This window comes from Zingiber officinale, chromosome 9A, assembly GCF_018446385.1.
Source record: "Zingiber officinale cultivar Zhangliang chromosome 9A, Zo_v1.1, whole genome shotgun sequence".
Classification (NCBI taxonomy): domain Eukaryota; kingdom Viridiplantae; phylum Streptophyta; class Magnoliopsida; order Zingiberales; family Zingiberaceae; genus Zingiber; species Zingiber officinale.
In genome coordinates, this window is record NC_056002.1 from 92,724,298 (window position 1) to 92,734,331 (window position 10,034).

Genomic DNA, 10,034 nt, shown 5'->3' on the forward strand with positions numbered 1-10,034 from the left:
ACCTTTCTTAGTAGCTTATAGACCTCTTGATCTTCTGCTGTATTCCTCTCCTTCTCTTGGATGTCGTGTGGGCGATGATCTTCCAAGATGAAATCCACCCAAGCTTCTCCCTTTGCTTCCAAGTTTTGGCCACCAACTAACCTCCAAGGGATGCTAGACAAGAGAGCTTCCTTCTCTTCTTCTTCTCCTTCAAGCAACCGACCACCAAGAGAAAACCAAGCTTGATGCCGCTGACCTCCAAGAAAGAAAACAAAAGGAGAAGAGAGAAGGAAGAGGGTCGACCACCAAGGAAAAAGGAGAGGAACAAAGGATGTTATTGTTGTACCATGAATACACCTTCTACCTCTCTTTTATAATCCTTGGTGAATGTAAAAAAGAAAAGTTTTAAAACAAAAAATTAAAACTTCCTTTTAATCCTTTATATGGCCAGCCACATCATGTCCTAATAAGGAAAGATTTTAAATAAAAATTAAAATCTCTCTTTTAAAATCTCCTTTGTGGATAGCTATAAAAGACATGTTTTATAAAATTAAAATCTTCTCTTTTAAATTCTTTTGTGGATATCTATAAAAGAAAAGTTTTAAAATAAAACTCCTTTTAAATCATGATTTAAAAAAAAGGAAAGTTTTATCAAAAATTAAAATCTTTCTTTTAAACATTATAGATAACTACAAATAAGGAAAGATCTCAAATATCTCTTTTAAACCTTTGTAGTAAGCTATAAAAGGAAAGATTTTAAAAATTTAAAACTCTCTTTTAAAACAATGTGGATAGCAACAAAATTTTATTTTAAATAAATTTTTCCTTTTCTCTTCTTATATGGCCGACCCCTTGCTTGGGCAACAAGCAAGGCTTGGCCGGCCCTAGCTTGAGCTCCAAGCTTGACTTGGTCGGGCCCATGCTTGGGCTCCAAGCAAGGATGTGGCTGGCCCCTAAGCTTGGTTAAGAAGCTGGGCTTTGGGTAGATATAAGGCTTTATAAATAAGAGGCTACAACAGGGACCGAGAGAAGGAATTGGTTTTGGTCTCCCAATGAGCTTGAGCTTCCCATGTTCTCCCGAACACCCAACTCAAGTTCATCAATAATAACTTATACCATTAAAGAGTTATTATTGCACTACCGCACCAATCCCATATTACAATATGGGATTCTTCTTATCATGAGTGCGCTAATCTCCCTGTGTTTAAGATATCGAATGCCCATTAATTAAATGAGTTACTGACAACTCACTTAATTAATATCTAGCTCCAAGAGTAGTACCACTCAACTTCATTGTCATGTCGGACTAAGTCCACCTACAAGGTTTATATAACAATCCTTATAAGCTCCTCAAGGGGACATCACTAACCTAGATCACTAGGACACAGTTTCATTCTATAATCAACAACACACCATATAAATAATATCATTTTCCAACTTATCGGACCTATTGATTTAACAAACTAAATCTCACCCTTTGATAAATTAAAGAAATAAATATTAAGTATATGTGCTTGTTATTATATCATGATTAAGAGTATGCACTTCCATAATAACAGAGATCTTGTTCTTTTTTATAGTCAGTATAAAAAGAACAACCTCAAATGATTCTGCTCAATACACTCAGAGTGTACCATCTCGACATAGCATCTCCGAGCGGCCAGCTGATCACCCTTTACCTCTCCAACTCGATCTTCTACCGGGAACTTAATCTTTTGGCAGAAAGTTGAGACGATCGCTCGAAATTCATTCAGGGTCAGTCGTCCCAAAATGACATTGTAAGCTGAGATGGCCATCTTGATGAAGTTGGTGGCTCTTGTCCTCCGAAGTAGTTCCTCCCCGAGCGAGATGGCCATCTTGATCTGGCCAATTGGCAAGACTTCATTATCGGTGAACCCGTATAGAGGGGTCGTCATGGGAAACAGCTCGCCTCGATCAATTTGGAGCTGGTCGAATGCCTTCTTGAAAATGATATTGACTGAGCTACCTGTGTCAACGAATATACGATGAATAGTGTAATTGGCTATTATCGCTCGAATAATGAGTGTGTTGTCGTGCGACACTTCAACTCCTTCGAGATCACGGGGGCCAAAGCTGATCTCTGGACCGCTGGCCTACTCCCGGTTGCAACCCACCGCATGGATTTCCAGTCGCCGAGCATGTGACTTCCTAACTCGGTTGGAATCCCCGTCGGTCGGTCCGCCAACTATGATGTTGATCTCCCCTCGAGCAGCATTGCTCCTGTTCTCCTCCTCTTGAGCGGACGACCTGTTTTGATCACGTCCGACTCTTGCTGGCTCTGCACTCTTCCGATGAGACTGTCTCAGAGACCGCCTTGCTTCCTCTCACATATCAGAATGATGATACTCATGTCACCGATCAGGAGAGGGGGATCGTCGACGATAACTCCTGGGTGCCGGCTGGGCTATTGGATTGAACCCACAACAGTCGCGGGTGTTATGGGTTGCAAATTGGTGGAACGAGCAGAACAAAGAGGTCCATGCCTTCCCCTTGGGTCTTGGCCACTCTACGGCAACATGCTAGACGGCGTGTGGCCTTGCTTCTTGGTGTGGCCGCACCCCTTCGGCCCGGGGTCCTCTCGATGGCTGATGACTGGATGGCAGTCGATGCTCAATCGGCGCCGAGGGCTCGGATGGGGCCTCTTTCCTTCTGGTCGCCTGGGCTTCCTCCACGTTTATGTACTCGTTGGCCTTCTTCAACATGTGGTCGTAGTCGCGAGGTGGCTTCCGGATGAGCGATCGGAAGAAATCTCCGTCCACGAGTCCCTAGGTGAACGCGTTCATCATGGTCTCGAACGAGACCGAGGGGATATCCATTGCCACCTAGTTGAAGCATTGGATGTAAGCTCAAAGAGTTTTCCTCTAGCCCTGCTTCATGGAGAACAGGCTGACGCTTGTTTTCTGATAGCGCCTGCTGTTCGCGAAGTGGTGAAGGAAAGCCATTCTGAAGTCTTTAAAGCTTTCGATTGACTCATCCGACAACCTCCGAAACCACCGTTGTGTCGAGCCAGAGAGTGTAGTAAGGAAGACTCGGCACTTGACTCTATCCGTATACTGATGAAGAGTAACAGCGTTGTCAAACTTACCGAGATGGTCATCCGAGTTAGTCAACCCATTATATTCTCCGATCGCTAAGGGAGCATAGTGCCTTGGCAGCGGATCCTGTAGGATGGCCTCGGAGAATTGCCGGTTGATCCGCTTGGGTGATAAGTCAGCTCTGGGTGCTTTGCCCTTTCGTGCATCCCGCACGGGAGCCTCGTTCGAAGAACCTCTATCCTGGTTGGCTTGAGCAATTTCCGAGGGCGTCTGAAATAATGCCCTGTGAAATGGAATTGACGCTGGCGGAACCTCTCCTGGAGTGCCCGTCGACATCTTGTGTTGGTTGGTCCTAGGAAGATCGTATCGGTTCCACTGTACAAAAATTTTGTACAAGTGTCAAACCTTTCCTAAACAACCTATTGTATTCTTTAGAAATTAAATTAGGAATCGCAAACGGAACTTAATATTATTGATTCCAAATTTAACTTATCTGTTCTTAATGGTTTAGACTTGGATCGCAAGCGGAAATTAACACTATTGATCCAAATCAACGTATGTTACAAATTCAATTAAATATTTATTTCTAAAATTGGCTCCCAGGTCAAACATGACGAGTCACTTGACCTTCTTTGGTATGAGATCATCCACCACTGCCTCGACAAAGCCTTTAATAGAAATTTAATATTTAATTTCCTAAAATAACATTAGGTTTAACCAAAAAGAATAATCGAATCACAAGATCGAAAAATAAAAGAAAAGAAACACAACTTCAAATATTTAATCCGAAAATCTAGAATCTAATGCCGCTTGTGTTTGGAATTCATACAAAATAAAAACTAGTATGATGCGGAAAATAATTACTAGTTATACTTTCCTTTGTATGCAACGACCTATTGATCTTCTACCGTATTCCTCTTCTTATCCCGGACGTTGTGTGGGCAACGATCTACCGAGATGAGAACCATCCAAGCCCATCTTCTTCCTCCTTGCATGTTTCGGCCAAACCAAGACTCCTCCAAGGATGTAGAATTTCGGCCACAACCACCATGCTTCAAGGGATGCAAGAAACAAAACCTTCTTTCACTCCTTCATCTCCTAGCTAGAATCGGCCACCATCAAAAGCTCCAAGAGAAGGATGAAACTAGCCATTAAAGAAGAAGAGAAGAGGAGAGGGAGAACCTCTAGGGTCGGCCACAACCAAGGAAGAGAGGGAGGAAAAATAGAATAGAGTCATTACCTTTGAAGGCACCTCTACCCCCTCTTTTATATTCCTTGGTCTTGGCAAATAAGGAAATTTAAATAAAAACTTCCTTAATTCCTTTGCCATGAAAAGGAAATTTTAATTGATTTAAAATCAATTTCCTTTTCTTAATTTATATGGCCGACCACCTTTAATCCCCAAACAAGGAAAATTTAATTCACACAAGAATTAAAACTTACTAATTTATTTCCGGAAATTTATAAAAAATTTCTCCAATAATTTTTCCCTTCATGGTGAGATACAAAAGGAAATTTTTATAAATTAAAATCTTCCATTTAAATATGTGGATGATTTCCAAAAAGGAAAGTTTTCTCTAAAATTAAAATCTCCTTTCAATCTACAAATAAGGAAAGATATCTTATCTTTTCTTAATCTTTTGTAGAAACTTATAAAAGAAAATATTTAATTTTAAAACTCTCTTTTAAATCATGAGCATGGTTACAAAAAGGAAAGCTTTTCTCAAAATTAAAATCTTCCTTCCAATCTACAAATAAGGAAAGATATCATATCTTTTATTAATCTTTTGTAGAAAGCTATAAAAGGAAATATTTAAATTTTAAACTCTCTTTTAAAATCATGAAATCCACATAAGAAAATTTAAAAAATAAAATCCCTTTTAATATGATGTGGCCGGCCACACCAAGCTTGGGTTCAAGCTAGGGCCGGCCACACCATCTTACTCATCCTAATTGCTTTGGTTGGCCTAAGCTTGGGATCCAAGCTTGCTTGGCCGGCCCCATTAGGATGGGTATAAAGGTGGCTAAGAATTGAGTATGTGGTGGGTATAATTCTCTATATACAAGAGGCTACGATAGGGACCGAGAGGAGAAATTAGTTTTGGTCTCCCGATGAAATTAAGCTTCCCGTGTTCGCCCCGAACACTCAACTTAATTTCATCAATAATAATTCATACCACAAAAAAATTATTATTGAACTACCGCACCAATCCCAAATTACGTTTTGGGCTCCTTCTTATTATGAGTGTGTTAATCTCCCTGTGTTTAAGATGTCGAATGTCTACTAATTAAATGAGTTACTGACAACTCATTTTAATTAATGTCTTAGTCCAAGAGTAGTACCACTCAACCTTATCGTCATGTCGGACTAAGTCCACCTGCAGGGTTTAACATGACAATCCTTATAAGCTCCTCTTGGGAACATTCTCAACCTAGATTACTAGGACACAGTTTCCTTCTATAATCAACAACACACACTATAAGTAATATCATTTCCCAACTTATCGAGCATTTTGATTTATCGAGCTAAATCTCACCCTCTGATAAGTCAAAGAAATAAATACTAAATATATGTGCTTGTTATTATATTAGGATTAAGAGCACACACTTCCATAATAACTAAGGTCTTGTTCTTTTATTAAGTCAGTATAAAAAGAACTTACCTTAAATGGTCCTACTCAATACACTTAGAGTGCACTAGTGTAATTTATTAGTCAAGATAAACTAATCTCTAATTACACTACGACTTTACTGACGATTTGTTCCTTTCCATCTTAGTCGTGAGCAACTGTTTAAAATTTATAAAGAACTGATAACATGATTTTCTGTGTGTGACACAACACGCCATGTTATCTACAATATAAATTAATTGAACAACTACACTTAGCAAATAAATGTAGACTTTTGACCAATGTGATTCTTTTATTTCTAAATAAATGTTTATATAAAAAGCTAGGCTTTTAGTATACATTTCAACAATCTCCACTTATACTAAAAGACTAAGCTGTCATATCTTCTGCTATACATCTGATTCCCAAACCTTCAACATGCCCATCAAAAGCTCTTGCCTTAAGGGTCTTAGTGAAAAGATCTCTCAGGTTATCATCTGATGCAATCTAGGCGGCCACAACTTTTCCTCATTTATATGATTTCTCGTATTGGGTGGTACTTGCGCTCTATTGTGTTTACTTACCTTATGGACTTATGGTTTCTTCGAGTTTGCTACTACACCAAATAATTTTGGGCAAACCAAAAATCATATCTAAGTCTATCTTGAAGTATCTGAGCCATACAGCTTCTATGGCTGCCTCAGAGGCTGCCATATACTCAGCTTCTATGGTGGAGTTCGAAAAAGCACCTATGCTTATCACTCTTCCATAGTTATGACTTCACCTCCTAAAGTAAACACAAAATCCCAAGGTCGACTTACTATTGTCCCTATCCGATTTGAAGTAAAAATCCGTGCAACCCACAGGGATCAAATTATCTGCCTTGTAAGCTAGCATATAATCTCTAGTCTCTCTAAGGTACTTTAATATATGCTTTATGACAGTCTAGTGTCCCGGTCCTAGGTTACTTCAATATCTGCTAACTATGCCCTGGGCAAAACAGATATATGGTCTCATGCACAACATAACATACATTAGGCTTCCTACAGCTGAAGCATAAAGAACTGCCTTCATGTCTTCTATCTCTTTTGATGTCTTCGGAGACATCTCTTTAGATAAAGCTACTCTAAGTCTAAAAGGTAAGAAACCTTTCTTGGAGCCTTGCATGCTAAAATGAGATTATATCGATATTTGAAGCTTGGGATAAGCATAATATTCTTTTCTTGCGATCCCTTTGATCTCAAGAATATGTGCGCCTTCTCCCAAGTCCTTCATATCAAATTGTTTGGACAACCATACCCTTACTTCTGACAATACTTTGATATTGTTTCCAACTATCAAACATGTCATCTACATATAGTACAAGAAATACCATCATGTTTCCATCACACTTCTTGTATACACAACTCTCATCCGGGCATTGAATAAATCCATAGGTCTGGATTACTTCATTAAACTGGATGTTCCAAGACTTTGAAGCTTTTGCTTCTGTCCATAAATAGACTGATTGAGCTTACTTACTAGATGCTCTTCGCCCTTTGCAATGAATCCCTCTGGATGCTTTATATGGATGTTTTCTTCATGACTTTCTTTAAGGAAAGCCATCTTGACATCCATTTGCCAAATCTCATAATCCATATGAGTAGCATAAGAATCCAGATAGACTTAAGCATGACTACCGGTGAAAAGGTTTCCTCGTAATTGAGACCCTTTTCAACAAGCCTTGCTTTGAAAGTTTTCACCTTCCCGTCTGTCCTACTTTTTCTAATGGTTTTTACACCATTTGGTGATTCTACAAGCTCCCAGACTTTTCTATATTCGTTGTTTTTTGCAAAAATGCTACATCTTTATCTTGGAGCGCTTCGTCATATATCCGGGGATCAGGTTCATGTTCACCAGGGATCAAGTCCAAAGACTCTCCCAAAATATGAAATTTTTTTAGGTTGCCTAACAACCCTCCCACTACGACGAGGCATTGTCTGCAATTGTGCATCATTTGTGACACGTGTTGCAGTTTCTTGTGGTATCACATCTTGTACAATTGGTACTAGTTTAAACATGTCTTCTCTAATTTTCATAAGAACAATTTTACTTATGGGCTTGTGATTCATAACATAGTCCTCTTCTAAAATCGAGCATTGATGCTAACAATGACCTTCTGATTTTAAGGACTATAAACCTCCTTTCGTTTCTCTAAGATAACCCATAAACAAGTGAACTCCTATTCCATCTTATCAATGTTTCCCTTTCAGCACATGTGCTGGCCTACCCCAAATCCGAATATGCTTCAGATTAGGCTTACGCCTATTCTGCAATTCTATGGGAGTAGAGAGTTCTGACTTAGAAGGCACTACTTTCACTTCCGTTTCTAGATTATATCCTTAAAACGAACTTGGTAATTTTCTAAATAACTCATCATCGATCTAATCATTTCCATAAGAGTCATATATCTTCTTTCTTCTACACCATTCTGTTGGGGTGTACTTGGTGCAGTCAGTTGGGATTGAATCCCGACTTCTGATAAGCGACTCCTAAACTCTCCTAAGAGGTACTCGTCACTACGATCTCACCGTAGTGTCTTGATACTTTTACTTTGATGTTTCTCCGCATCAGCCTCGTACTCTTTAAACTAATCAAAGCACTTGGACTTGCGGTGCATCAAGTAAATGTATCCGTATCTCGAATAGTCATCTATAAAAGAGACAAAATATTCGAAACAACCTCTTGCCTGGATAGTCATAGGTCCACACAAATCAGAATGAACCAATACCAACATGTTGGATCGAAAGCGCTAGAGGGGGGCGGGTGAATAGCGCTCTTGGCTATTTCGTTTGTTTCAGAATCGTAAAACAATTGAGTAAATAAACGCAGCGGAAAAATAAAAGAGCACACTCTAACACAATTTGGTTACTTGGTTCGGAGCCTGTGGCGACTCCTACTCCAAGGCCTGTGATCATTGATCGCTTCCGGTGGGCAACAACTATAAGCTCGAAAGTTGTTATTACAAACTAAGTACAGTGTAAAAGCAGTAAACAAACTTTATATCGACAACGAAATACTGAAAGCTGACGCTCTGGGTCGTCGGGATCTTGTTGCAGCACTTTGGGGTCATCTCGTAAGCAGCTTGTAGCAGAAAGATCGCTTGGAAGAAGTTGTCTTGAGCTGCTGTTCGAAGTCCCCTTATAAACAGTGTTGGAGGCGCCTCTAAGGCTGTCCGGGCGCCTCCAACGAGCCGATTCAGCCGCGTAGATCAGCGCAGACTCCTTCTACGCTTATCCTCCTCAAGGCGCCTTAAAGGCCAGTCCAAGGCGCCTTGAACCCCAGCTCCAAGGTGTCTTCAAGTACATATAGGGTGCCTCCAGCGTTTCTGGACAGCTGGCTTCGGCTAGCACCCGAGGCGCCTCCAAGCCCCACGGAGGCGCCTCGGACACTGTTCATCCGAGGTTTGAGTTGCTCCTTTGTTCCTGCAAGTTGTGTTAGTCCCAAACACAAATCCTGCAAAACAAAGTTAGCACAGAAATAATATGAAAGATAAACTTGACAGTCGTCGGACTATCCGAGTCTGACTTTAAATTTCCAATCGGAAACCCTAGGTCGACCCGACGTCTACTGTTCCCTCTACGGGGAACGCGTCCTCACCTACTCCACTCAGGAGATTTACCTGTTGCCAGTGCGATCCTCCAGATCGACTGGGCTTTTGCTCAGCGTTCGAAGCTTCCGGACTTTCTGCTGGACTTCCGCTTCCCGGCTGGTCCAGTTTTTCACCTGGTTCGCGACACCAGGACTTTTCACCTAGGGTTACCCCCCCCCCCCTCCTAGGACTTTTACCTGAAGCTCTCGACCTGCTAAGGCTTTCCGCATAGGGTTACCACCCCCTATGATCTAGGGTTACCACCCCCTAGGGTTTTTCAACTGCCTAACCGCAGCTAGGACTTTCCTGAAACACTCAATCAAGTGCATTAGATCACAAAATAACTTAACTTTGAATTCCTTTGCCATTATCAAAACAACGGTCGATCGTCGGATACTTCCTGCACCAACAATCTCCCCCTTTTTGATTATGGCAACTGAAATTCAAAGCTAAGTAAAATAGATACATAAAGTTTAAGTAAGCAAGCTTAATAGATTTTAAATGCACGCGTGGTTAAGCTAAACACTTAAACTTCGTCAGGCTCCCCCTTAATAAAGGCATTCTTAAAAGGGATTTTTTATTTAACCTTTCTTTTGAATTTGCCTACCCTCCCCCTTTGTCAATCATCAAAAAATAAGTACGTTTGAAAAAAATCTTAAGTCTTTGTGAAGGTTTTTAGGAAAGAGAAAAAATCTGAACTTTCTAAAAGTAAATCAAATTCACTAAGTTAAAACAGTTTGAGCTCGAAGTTTGGTTTTC